Genomic DNA, 12,842 nt, shown 5'->3' on the forward strand with positions numbered 1-12,842 from the left:
TTTTAACAAGCCAAGTCATAAATATGAGTTTTTAGCCAGGATTTCTACTTCATTCTACCTCAGTAGAATGATTATTGCTCAGTCTCCACCAACTACAGTGTAAAATATCCGAAGCTCTGTAGCTGCTAAGTGTTTCACTTTTCTTCACCAGCTAGTTCTTATATTTGCATGTTAGCTGTTTGGTGCTGGGCTGATAGTGTGCATTGGGTTTATCAGCGCTTGTTTGCTGAAAACAGCTGCCTGCTGCTGCTGGAAACAAGGTTATTGAGAACTGTAAGACTGAACTACTCAGTAAATGTGCCGTTAAACCAATACTATGAGCTAAAAGAGGCAAAAAAAACATGATGAAGGGGCACTGCCATTTGGTGATTTAGCAAGTAAGTAACTAATTAAAAGGACAGTAAAATCATCTCTAGAACAGAGGTTTCAGCTTGTTAAGATTTTAAAAATGAACCAAGTTCCCTGCTTTCCTTTTCAAAAGCACTAGCTCCTCTTTAGATCTCTCTAGCTGTTTGTTTCATAAAAGCAGTTGTCACATTTTCCAGCGGCTGATTTCTTATTTTGGAGTGAACCTCGCCAATTCCTCGGCGGTATCAGCGGGAGGGTCCTGACTGGAGGACGAGAGCAGAGGAAGAGCTGATAGGAGTCGAACCCCTCTGGCTCGGCGCTCAGTCATGTTTACACTTGACGACAGGACGCCATGAAAGAGCGAGGAGAGGCGGAAGATAAAAGGCAAGAGAAGAAAGAAAGTAAAGAGAGGGAATGAGAGAGATGGGGGGGGGGAGAGCAGAGAGAGGAGGGGGGGAGGAAGGTGAGGGAGAGAGGAGAAGAAAGGAAAGAGGACTGAGAGGAGGAGAGGTTGTTTTTAGTGTTAATGAAATCTGATAAAGGGTTGATTCAGGATGAACAGTGTCGGTGATGCTCAGATGACAAATTTAACCTTAAAGCTTCATGCTAAAATTACATTAGAAGCCTCAGTTAAATAAAACCTGCTCTTTATAGGATTGTTAGCATTAGCAATTGTTAGCACACAGTTGAGTTTTATAACATCAGCGTTTAGATGGGAGGGTGCTGTTGGGAATGTATTTAAACCATTCAGCTGGAAACCTTGGATTCACTCAATCGAGGTGTTTCTTTTTCCTCATGGTTCACAAGCTGTTTGCCATTTATTGTTGTTTATGCTTTGTCAGTTGATCATAGTAAATAACCAGCCAACTGAAAATCATGTAAACACCATACCTGCAATTGGATTGGCTGTTGTATGAACTGAAATGTAAAAAAGTTCAGTTTTAATTGAATTAGGTCACAATTATCATCCCCTGCAATTATCAGCTAATGCATCATTTTCATGGCTGATATTTTGAGATGTTATAGCATTAAAAGCACACGTGTAATTTATAATATTATCGGCTGCATCCCGTTTATGTGAGTCATCATTAATGTCGCAAGCTTCACTGGTGTGTTTCCTGGTATGACTGGTTTGAATTTCTGCTGTAGAAAAGGTCCACGGCACGTATCGATACACAAAGCAACTGATGAAACTTAGTCGCACGAGGTTACATGAAAAAGGTTTCATATGTGGCAGAGAGTTCAAAAGATGGGGAAGCACCTAACCATGGAACCAGAGCCAGAGCCTTAAGGGTCCGCAGAGGCATGCAGGTTGTTGAATAAAAATTTGAACTAAGTCATTAATTCAGTTCATTTGTCCATTCATCCGTCTTTCACAATATTGTTTAGTTTTTATTCACTGAAGAAAAATGTAATGCATTTTGTCATGACAGAATTAATGTACCGCCCAGCAAGCAACCCAGTGATACAAATCAAACACCCCCACAGTGAAACCATGTGCCTAGCAGGTGAAAAATAGGTAAAAATATGTGAAAACAGCCATAATGTTTTTCAAAAATTCTGCAGCATTATGGGAATTCAAGTGACTCTCAAAAGAGAAAACAAGTCTGATGCATAAGTGAGGGGAAGATGAGGCAGGAAAGCAGAGAGGATCTACTGGCTTGCTTAAGTCTTTCTTGGTGACTGCTAATGGTGTATTTAATCATATTACTTGGCTAATGTTTTAATGCATGTGGCACCTGCCCTCTTTGTTCAAACATATACAATGGCAAGCGTTTTCCTTTCAAAGAGGACATAGCGAGACATTGTAACAGTACCACAAAACCTTTCAAGGAGGAAGTCGCGGTAGATGGTTGGATGCACAAAGTGTCTGACTTTGTCCCTGAAGATCACGTCGTCTAGCAGCAGTCAGTGTTGATTTCTTCAATACATGATCGCCATCTTTCCCGAACCTTAACCACATAGTTTGAGTTGCCAACCAACATGTTTTTGTTCGCACGATAATTGGAACAACTGTCTTGTGAATTGAATCATAATCAAATGAAATGATTCCTCATTTCCTGTTGACACTTTTTGAACCCCCTGAAGGACCCTTCAAGGTCTCCAAGTACTGGAACGTTCTGAGCATTTTGGATTAAGCAGCTTTTTTTTTTAAGTTGTTACTAAAAAACAAACAAAAAACACAATAGATTTAATATTCCAGACCTGTTGTTGTATTCGGAGAGAGGAAAGGAGGGATGAAGGGAGGAATCAGCCACTTTGCCACCGCTGAAAGAAGGAAGGAGAGGGAAAAAGAAGAAAATAAGATGCAAGGCTGTTTTTTATTTTCCCTGCTAATTAAAAGCAGATGTCAAGGTACAACTGAGCTTGTTTAACGCAGCACAACTGTTTCCTGATTTTCTTTCTAGGCTTCTCTGCACTTGTTGAGAGACCATTTTGCTTCTACTCATCCAACCCACTGGACTTTCTCCAGTTTCAAAAATCCCTCTCTCTCTCTCTCTCTGTATGATTAAGTCTTGTTCGTCCCTCTGCTTGCATTAGCTCTAAGCTGGCAGGTGTCTATGAGATAGAGTTTTATAAAGCCAACAAACACAAAAACCTCCGCAGAGAGACAGGAGCCTTAATTGAATTGTCAAACACAAATCTACCCAGAGTCGGTTTGAGACAAAAACTCATCCGAAACTTGGTCTGTCTGTCTCTGTGACAGCTTAACTGTCTCACTGCCTCATTGTCCACCCGTCTGTCTATCCGTCTGTCTTTCATTTGTTTTTTGGCGTCCACTGAGACTGTTTAAGGGGAATTCAGGGACGAGTTGTTGGAAAATAAGATGTGACGCAGGTGTTTGCCTCCAGGGAGTATGTCATTTTTGGAGTGTTTTGACTGTATTTCTTAATTCATATTTTAGGATGACACGTTCTCAAAATGTAACTGTAACTTTCTGTTGTGTTCCCATCACTTTAATGTCACAGAGAGAAAGATGAGTAATTTCAGTCATTTCAGTGTCATTTTGCTTTCACTTGGGAGTAGTAAAGGTGTTTAAGTCCCGTTAAAGTGAAAACGAAATAAGTAGCTTCAACTTTAATATATACAGTCATACAGAAGACATAATAATCAGTGCAAGTGTTGCATGACCTGTGTGCACGGGAGAGGTGTGAGTGAGCATCTTGGTGACCACAACTTTTTTCTCGCTCTTAGTTTGTCTGACAAGTCATCCACATGTTAGTTGATGAACACGTTAGCTAGCTTAACTTTTTTTAGCACAAGTACTTCTACTTTTGGCATTTTTAGCTGTTACCAAACAGCTTCGGGTGCATAACCACCACTCTCTGGACTGGAGTAGAGCCGACCCTGATTTGCATGTAGCTGAGAAAACTAAGGTGGGTTTGATCAGATTCACAGTTCTGGAAAGAGATACACAAATGTGCCCACTTTAAGTGAAAGTGTGTTAGGATCTCATTAGAATTTTATCCAGATATTAGACACTTGATATTATAAGTGGAGCATACTGTATATTTCAGGTGTCCTGTTACAATTACCTGCCAGAAATGGGTATATTGCTTGGAATTGGTGTTACTTAGAAAATACATCATAATGCTTATTACTATTAGTAGTTGATGATGTGTCCTGACTCATAAAAGTTTGGTTTAATGTGATAGATAGGAGCAAATATATTACAGTTATCATTATTATTATCATTTTTATTGTTATTTTAAAAGATATTTGTATCTAAAATTAATTTGTGGCGAAAGTAGTAGGACTAATTAAAAGTTTTAGAAGGCTGCATAACTTCCTGCTACTGAAAACATTAATGTTCCAGTCATTACTCCACAATCATGTCGCTATTAAAGCTGGGGTAGGCAACTTCTGGAAATCAAGCTAGCTTTAGCATGAGACTCCTACGGAAGCAGCTCCGCTCCCCCCTCCCCTCCCTGTTTCTGCTCCGTAGCTCCGCCCCACCCCTCACCTGTGTCCTTGTGAACTCGCGCAGCCGCTGTATTGATTTCTCTCCAGGGACTGGAAGTAACAGAGCTCTTCTGTTGGGTTTTACATCATGCTTTGCATGCAAAACATCATCCTCACAGGTAAGAACTACATACATTTTTACAAACAGTTGCCACAATATGAAATAAGAGATCGTAGTTAGCCTTAGTTTAGCGTTGCAGTTTGGCAATGCAAACTCTTAAGGCCCGCCCACTTTTCAGTAGTCCAATCAAATGCAGGATATGACTTAAATCCCTCTTGTAACTTTACACCGCTGTACACTGGGAAATACATCACAACACAGAAGCTAGCGATGCTTTAACTTCCGTTTCATAGGGCCGTTAAATTTTATTACACTTATTACAGTGCAGGTGCCCTGCTCGCTTGTTTAGGTGTGTTGCTCCAGTAAAGTATGTCAGTCTACCTGTTCCAAGTCACCTGCTGACTTGATGCTCTAGGAGCTGCTCTGTGGTCAGAGCTGGAACTCCAGAGACGAGCCCAAGCTGTCATGGGTCTGAGGGATGTATCACTGTCTTTCTGGGCATCCCCTCGTCATCAGCCAGCTGTCTTCTCATGATGGGGCTCTGCAGGTCTGGCATGTAACTATAGTCCTTTGGAACTGCATGCATATAAGCTCCAGACTTTGCAGTACCTAAAGAAAAAAAGATAAAACATGACACAACAATAAGTACATGATGACACCTTTGATTGTAGTAGTTTTTGTAGTAGTTGAATTTGTAATTGTAATTATAAATACATGTAAGTCAGGGGTTTATTAACGTAATTGGGTATCACGTACAGCAAAACGTCAATCCTGTTTTTCATTGCTGGTCTGTGGACATGATGGTTATAATCCAGGCCTCATACACAGGTGGGCTGGAGGAGAACCTCTTGGAAGCGTACATGAAGATGTGGCTGTGAAATGACTCAAGTTATGCAGTTGATCTACATGTAGTACAAATGGCAAATTATAAAACACTTTAAATATATTTTCTCTAATAATTAAAGGATAAAATACATTCTTATTTCTTCACCTGATATGTCCAAAGTGAACCATGTGATTATGAACACACACTTTATTACTAAAAATGAACTATTCGCTTACCTGAAAGGCAAAAACTTTTCCACATCCCTCAGCCACAGATTAAGGTCCTGTGTGCAGTCTTGCTCAGTCCAGATGTCGCTGTGGCTCTCGGGTAGCGGTCCATGGTGGCAGGTGACATGGTGCAAAACACCGGTCCGCAATGATTGAAATCACACAGACAATTTGGGTAAAATAAGACAGACAGTTCAAAAAGTAATGCAGTAGTCAATATCAATAAATAATAAAATCCATAAAGGCCAATATCTGCAATGAAAACATGTCTGATAAGGAATGAAAACTTACCCCTGACTGTAGCTAGATCATTGTGTAAATTGAAGAGAGCAACACAAGCTGCACAAAGTGGTGACCGACAACCAGAGTCCCGGTAGAAGTGCCTAATTGGTGGATACTAAAACACATTCAACTGGTGGACATGAAAAATACAACTCACCAATCACAAATCGATTAGCCTGCTGCTGCCTTAAACACACTGCGAGTGTAACTGCCCTGATTTTGCCAAGTGGTTGTTGTCCTGAGATCAACATTTTGTATGATAGCCCTGGGACAACAACTGCCTCAGCCAATCAGTGTTTCTGATGTCAGGTAAAAATAGCTGTGCAAAGAGGCTCAAGTTACAAGCTGAGACCAACATGAAAGTTTTCAAATTTATTAGTTAGTTTACACTAGTCTGCTACTACAGCTATATTACTATGAGGATATTAAAATGCATAATTGCTTTTTAGATTAGCATTAGCCACTATGGAAGTAAGCTAACATTCGCTTGCAAAGATGAGCTAAGTTAGTCGAATTGCTATACCAAAACTGAGGAGCATTGCTATATTTCTGGTTCAAACTGAAAATGATATTTAGATGTTGATATTTTTACAGTGTGCCTAGCTAAAAAAGCTAAAACTTCGCTAGGTAGCAAACATGAACAAGCTAGCAGGCCACAAAGCCAATATCAACTTTTGTAAATATAGATAATATTTGATTCAAAAAGACATTTGATTTCTTTTTATATTTAAAGGGCACTAGCAAAATATCTAGCTTTAGCTAACAAGGCACAAACTTCCCTCAGTTATTGATGTTGGTTGAGCTTAGGGTAGTGATAGATTCAACAATTTTATGGGCAATGCTGCAGGCAACAAGCAACAGTGAGCGCTAGGGTTGAAAATCTATCCAATATGCTGAGGCAACTCTTAGGGTACTGTTTAACAACAGAAATTGCCCGTATTATTGCTTAGTCTGTCACTATTCTTGGGTTAGGGATACTCTGGGCAATTTTTTGGGCAACAGCCCTGCATGAGCCCACTGAAAAATTTTGGGAAGTTTCCGCTGTACACAGGTCTTTACCGGAGGTAAACAACACATGCAGGAAAATGAAGTTAGCAGCTTACCTGTACCAGAGAAGAACGACAAGCTCAGAATCCAACTTTAGGTCGATGCAAAGTTCTCTCCATCTCTGAAACGCTTTGCCGATATATTGACACGTGTTTTATTGCATTTTTTTTCATACGGTCTTTTAGACTCTCTTTTTGATAAGTCCATCTTCCTTTTTTGCGGTTGCTTTGAGATGTAGGCAGTTGTTGCCAATGCTGGAATAACAGCTTTTTCTCCAGGATTTTCCGCCATTGAATCAGACCATCTGAAGGGACGTGCACATGCATCTGCATTTGTAGAACAGCCAATAGGAACGCCTGCTCTCTGAAATGACCCATGATTGGCTTAAATCTCCTGTCACAGGCTAGATTTTCTAAAGCCGGAACACAGAGCCAAGAGGAGGTGCGGAAGTCTAGTATTCTCTCAGACCACTTGAATGACAATATGCTGAAAGGTTATTATGGAATTTTTGCCCAATGACGCCAAAAAAAAAAAAAAAAAAAAAAAAACTGCCTACCCCAGCTTTAAATCAGTAACCACTTCAATAAACCCTGTTTTCTTTTTTTAATTCTGCTTGCAACTAGTTTCCAGCCAGCCTTTGGCACTGTGCCTTCATGTGCATTGTTCTCACTTAGTCTTTATAAAAGTTTTGCTAACTCTGCTGCTTTTTAGCTTCCGACCAGTTTGCACAATTTTTTTTTTTTTTTTTTTTTTTTTTTTTGAATTTCCTTTTGTTCCTCTGGTTGTGATGGTGTGTAGAGATCTAAGCCACAGTTGGCTCGGCTTCACATGGGCCTGTGTGGAGAGACGAGGGGGTTTGTCAAAGGAATCGCCTGCGCCGCTTATTCTTCCTCCACCACAGAGATGGAGAAAAAAAAACAAAACAAAAGAAAAAACAAAAAGGAACGGCCTTCTTATTATCAATATTAATCTCTCTTTTTGGAAAGGCATCTGTAGGCTCTGAGCTCGGCTGTCTTTAAAAAAACACAACGCCGCTGATTCAAGAAAGCCATGTTTGAACTTGCTAATGTTTTTTTCTCTCTTACTTTTTCTGTCTCTCCCTCCCATTCTCTCTTTCTCTCTTTCTTTCTCTCTGTCTACATGAGCTATTCTCTCTCTTCATTTAGCGTGCCATTAGCTCTCCAAGCTGTTGTTTGTTTTCTTGCTTGAATGTGCTTTTTTTGAACAAAAGAGCAGAAAAACAGGCAACTTAAAAAAAAAAAAGACACAAGTGACTAAAAATAAGCCATGTACTGTTTTTGTTATGTGTGTGTATGTGTGTGTGTGTGTGTGTTGGTGGCTGCAAATGTTTTCTTGTGTGTCTGTATGATTGGTTGCATGCTTATGAAAATGTGTGCACATGTGTGTGCGTGTGTGTGAGGGCACTGGCACTAAACTTACTTGGGTCCAGATGTTCTAATTATAGAACAGCTCTGCTGCCTAATGACAGGAAGCGCTGGCCCCTGTGTATGTGCACATGTGTATGTGTGTGCATGCATGTGCAAGAGAGAAAGTTACTGACAGACACACTAACACATTGACTGAATGTGCGTGAGACAGAAACATGAATGAAATTCTCATCATTAACCTCTTGAACCCTGATTTCCTCCTTAAATTATCCCTTAACTAGTTCTAAAGTTTGATACAAACCTTCCCTCTCTCTATTCGATGGCAACATATATATATATTGTTTATCAGTTAGTTCCAGCTCTTCATTGAATTCATTGAAGCTATATGTTTACACGGAGTGAAATATTCAAAACCAAGATTTAATGTTCTTTTATGGATGCACTATTACCATAAATTAAGTCTTACGTATTTCGACATCGTAACATTTTTATTTGACATTTATTTTTGTTTTGTTTGAATTTTTTTGCTGCTAGTTTCAAAGTGATGTCTTAATCTCGGTAGTAAGATCAAATCTGAACTCTTTTTCATGACCTCAGTTTGAAAAATATATACATTCTTTTCTACAAATCACCCTTTTTTCATTTAGCTACAGTAATAATCAAAGTTGTTTTCAAATGTTAAATGTACAAGAATTTTGTCTGAAGTAGAAAAGGGTTTTCTGAAGAAAACGTGTGTGCGCATGCTGCTGAAAATTTCCACCTGGAACATTTGAAATAAATAGAAAACAAATGAAATAGAAATTCTGAAAAAGAATGGTACAGTTTTACACAGACAGTGAAAGTGTACTTCCCTTCCCATCTCCTGTCAGATATGAAAAAACACCCTTGTTATGTTGACCCTCGTGATGAAAATGCAGGACAAGTCTTCCAGGTGATCAGCCCACAGTGCTGAGAGTGGGAGGGATTATTAAACCTCACTTTTTGATATCTGGTCAAGATAGTACAAGAAGATTATGTGCTCAGTTTTGTGCTCAGGAACTATTAGAAAGTGATCAAGATTGTGAATCTGATCAGATGTTTGATGCCAACTTTCAGTTGACATCTTTTGATACTCAGTGTTTCAGACACATTTTGGTAAGCACTGAGGTTAAATACCAAGTCCTACTTAAAGCAGACAAGTCATAGTGGTCGGATTCAGTGGTTGGCAAGCTCAGGACTCTGACACTAGAAACTGGGGGTAACATCTTGTGTGTGGTTAGGTTAGGGGAAGATTGTTGTTGTGTTGAATATTTTACACATGGATCCACCTATGAGTCTGGCTTGGTTAAAGAAGTCAAACCTTTCTTGTGGCCTTGTCTCGTGTCAAGATAAATGTTCTTATTGTATGAAAACATGACAAAGATACAGAATATAAAACCCAATGGATTGTCTAACAGTTCTTATGCTTTGTAGGCTGTAATGACCTGCAGTTATAACCTGCGTGTGATGTGACGATCATCAAAACCTTACTTTTCCCCCTTCAGCTCTCAGGCACATTTCAAACGTAACTCCTGTGAGTTTTGTATTCACTTCACTCATAGTTGTTCACAACCTTTAGGCCTTTGAGGAAAAAAAGAAAAATCGGATTCCATCACTGGATCTAATAAACAACCGCCAAAATAAATCAGCATTCAGTTGCAGAGAAAAAATATTGTGCAAGTATTTTTTCTTCTGCTCATGGAAGGTTTGCTTTATTCTCTTTCATGTGGGTTTTATGATCCCTGGGTCCTTTAAGAACAAAGAAAAAAGAAACACAAGTCAACAAAAATCCATCAGTAATAATCAGTAACCACCAGTCAATAAAAATGCCCTATGGAAACTTATTTTCATAACAGACGCATGCTTTTTGGTCAGTAGTAGCCTTGATGATGGTCATTCCTGTCCTCTCTCTCTCCTCGTTACCATGGTAACAAGATGTCAATTGATGTGGCATCTCCATCCTCATCTCCAACTGTCCTCTCGATCAGAGCTCTGTAACCACGGAGACGGATAGAGAGAAGAGTTGGGTTTTTTTTTTTTTTTTCAAGCTTTGTGTATGAAGGCTCAGATGGAGGTGCCGTCTGCTGCCCTGCCTTGCTCAAAGGCTCCTCGGGGAGGGACAGAGGGAGGTTTTCTCAATTCAAAACAGCAACACTGCTCATAATCCTTCTTTTCTGACCTTGATTTCTCAGTAGGAGAGAAATAAATAAATAACAGCAATAAAATAAGGGAGGAGGACAGAGATGAAGGGAAGGAATCAAAAGGGGAAGGGAAGGACAATGAATAGAATGAGGAAATAACATCAAGGTGAAGGAGAAACATAAGGAAGTTGGAAGGGAAGAGGAAAGAAGAGGATAAAGAAAGAAAACAAGGAGAGAAAGAAAGAAACCATAGCATTAGTTGGAAGAGAAGGAGGGAGGAAGGAGAGATATGTAGGGAAGGAAAAAAGGATAAAATGGAAATTTTAAAAAGTAAAGAAAGGAGGAGGGAACGAGGGAAGGAGAAAGAATAGGAGTAAAGGAAGGGAGGCAAGGAGAGAAATAAATAAATGATATATAAAAAGAATGAGAGGAAGGGAAGGAAATATGAATAGAAGGAAATGAAGGAAAAGAGGGCAGTGAGGAACGGAGATTGAGGAGAGAGGAGGAGGAAAGAAATGAAAAGAAAAAGAGGGTGAGGGAGAAACGAAGGAAGCAAAGGAAGGAAAGAAGGGAGATGAGGAAAGAGAGCACCAATCATGTAACAAAACAGGACGTGGTAGACTTCCTGGATGTGATCATTACATCACTTCCCCTGCTTGTCCAGCCTCACACACACACACACACACGCACACACACACACACACACACACACACACACACTTAGTAGGATTGTGGGTGTTAGACAGTTTAAGCGGCTTTAAAGGAGAAGATACAGAGACGTAATCTGACTCTTAATTCTTACTGTCTCATCTTTGTGTGTGTGTGTGTGTGTGTGTGTGTGTGTGTGATTACCCAGGATAATAACATGAATGTAGTTCAGTGAAAGTACAAGAAGCTTCTCTTTGCATTATATAAAATGATTGAATTAGATGCTTGTGTCTCTGCCGTCCTCCATCTTTTTCTGTCACTCATCTTTTATGTCAGCTGTTGTTTTTTGCTTCATAATTGTTGTTGTTAACATATTATTATTATTTTTGATAAAGATTTAACACTTCTCATTTCCTTTCCTTTTCATTTTTTCTCCATCTCTGTCCATTCACTTCCGAGTTGTCGCCTGTCAATCAAACTGCATGGGCGGGATTGTTTCTTTTCAATTTGCCTTGTTCTCTTAAGCCATGTTGTATATCACTGCTCATGTCAGCTACAAAGTTCTTCTGCTGGTGTTTTTTTTCCCATCCTGTAGACAATATAAAAACATGACTGTAGTCACTGATGGCAGCCTCAGGTTTCTGATGGGATATTTTGAAGTGTGGAGTTTGGGCTCCATTATTGTTAATGATAAAAGCCTTTTGCCTTCTATCTTTAGCAATGATTGAAGCTTCAAAGGCAAAGATCTTTAGAAGAAATTTACGGTGCTCTCTTCATTCTGAAAAACATGCCCAACATGTGCAGCGCCCAGGGCTCCCAATAAGCTAGCATTAGCTTCGGTCCAAGGTAGCGGGGTGTGCTTCCAGATTGTGAAAAGCAACACCCACACTCCTTATTTGGAAGGTCCTGGCTCCAAACGGAAGAGATGAAGCTGCAACTCTGGGTTTCTATTGCAAACCAACGAGTGACATCAGTCTATGGTTGAAACTGAATTACTGATAGAAGTTGAAGTGGCAGTTGAAACTGAAAGGAGTTAACATGGCAGTTGAAATGAAGTGATAAAAAGAGCTGGAAGTGACACATTAACACATTAGAAAAGCTATGAAACAGTTCAACACCCTGTGGAGAAAGTGTATTGACTTCTTATTTATGGAGAGAAGTTGGAAGCTTCTCCGTTCACTTCAGTACAGTCAGTCTTCTTGAGGCAGCATCTAGTTGCCAACTGCCGCTCAAAGCACTTCAGATCTGACTTGAACATTTAGCTTTGGTGGTGTCCACTTTCAAACCAGCTGGAAATGTTGAACATTACTTTATTTTCATTTAGAGGCAGAGCTCTTATGTTTCAAGTAAATCCCAGTAAACGTTGACTTCAAGGCTGTAATGGCTCATCATGGCTGCAACCATTACCATGGGAGATGTAGTGTCTGAAATGTTCCCAGTTGGGACAGGTGTAAAATGTTTGATTAAACAGCAGGGTTTGGCTGAAAACAAGACTTCAGAGTATCTTCAGTGAATACGGAGGTTTGAAAACCACCAGTATCTTTTTCATCTCGTATAAAAAACAGAATGTTTTTATATCACTGTTCATGCAGAGCTCTCTTTATGTCGACCGTTACTGAGTTTTATCTGCTGTGTTTCAATGAGTCTCTATACAGAGCTGAGACCCATATGTCTACTTCTGATGATGATTTTCATTCCAAACAAGGAATGAAAATTACTAGATTTTTATTTTTCAATTTTCAGGAACATTTCAATGTTTGAGCGAGTCTGTTTGATTTGAAGATATTAAGAAATACCTAAATCAATTAGATGACGGGACTTTTTCCGATCATCATCACGCTATTTGATTGTGTGTGGTTTCTTGTATGTGTGTTGGGGGATGGGGCTGGCCTG

At 39.6% G+C, this 12,842-nt stretch overlaps 1 protein-coding gene and 1 long non-coding RNA gene across 12 annotated transcripts in view; one reads left to right on the forward strand and one right to left on the reverse strand.

The window, feature by feature from the left end:
- The window catches only part of LOC121885499 (transcription factor 4-like), a 333,572-nt gene that overhangs the window by 143,502 nt on the left and 177,228 nt on the right, over positions 1–12,842 (forward strand). Inside the window, exon 1 of one of the 10 annotated variants that reach the window (XM_042395010.1) lies at positions 2,610–3,725. The exons of the other annotated variants lie outside the window; for them this stretch is intronic. The gene's annotated coding sequence lies outside the window, so the exon portion shown is untranslated. Of the gene's footprint in view, positions 1–2,609; positions 3,726–12,842 lie in introns of those variants that run through there. 10 annotated transcript variants of the gene reach the window in all.
- Positions 2,547–7,051, reverse strand: LOC121885501. Of its 2 annotated transcripts, none has more exons than XR_006092572.1 (4): positions 5,435–7,051; positions 5,129–5,244; positions 4,754–4,981; positions 2,547–2,616 (listed from the first exon to the last, which is right to left on the reverse strand). It is a non-coding gene; the product is annotated as an uncharacterized LOC121885501 (long non-coding RNA). The 2 variants fall into 2 exon arrangements; XR_006092573.1 differs by having other exon boundaries at positions 2,554–2,616; positions 4,768–4,981; positions 5,435–7,050.

This window comes from Thunnus maccoyii, chromosome 19 (genome assembly GCF_910596095.1).
Source record: "Thunnus maccoyii chromosome 19, fThuMac1.1, whole genome shotgun sequence".
Classification (NCBI taxonomy): Eukaryota; Metazoa; Chordata; class Actinopteri; order Scombriformes; family Scombridae; genus Thunnus; species Thunnus maccoyii.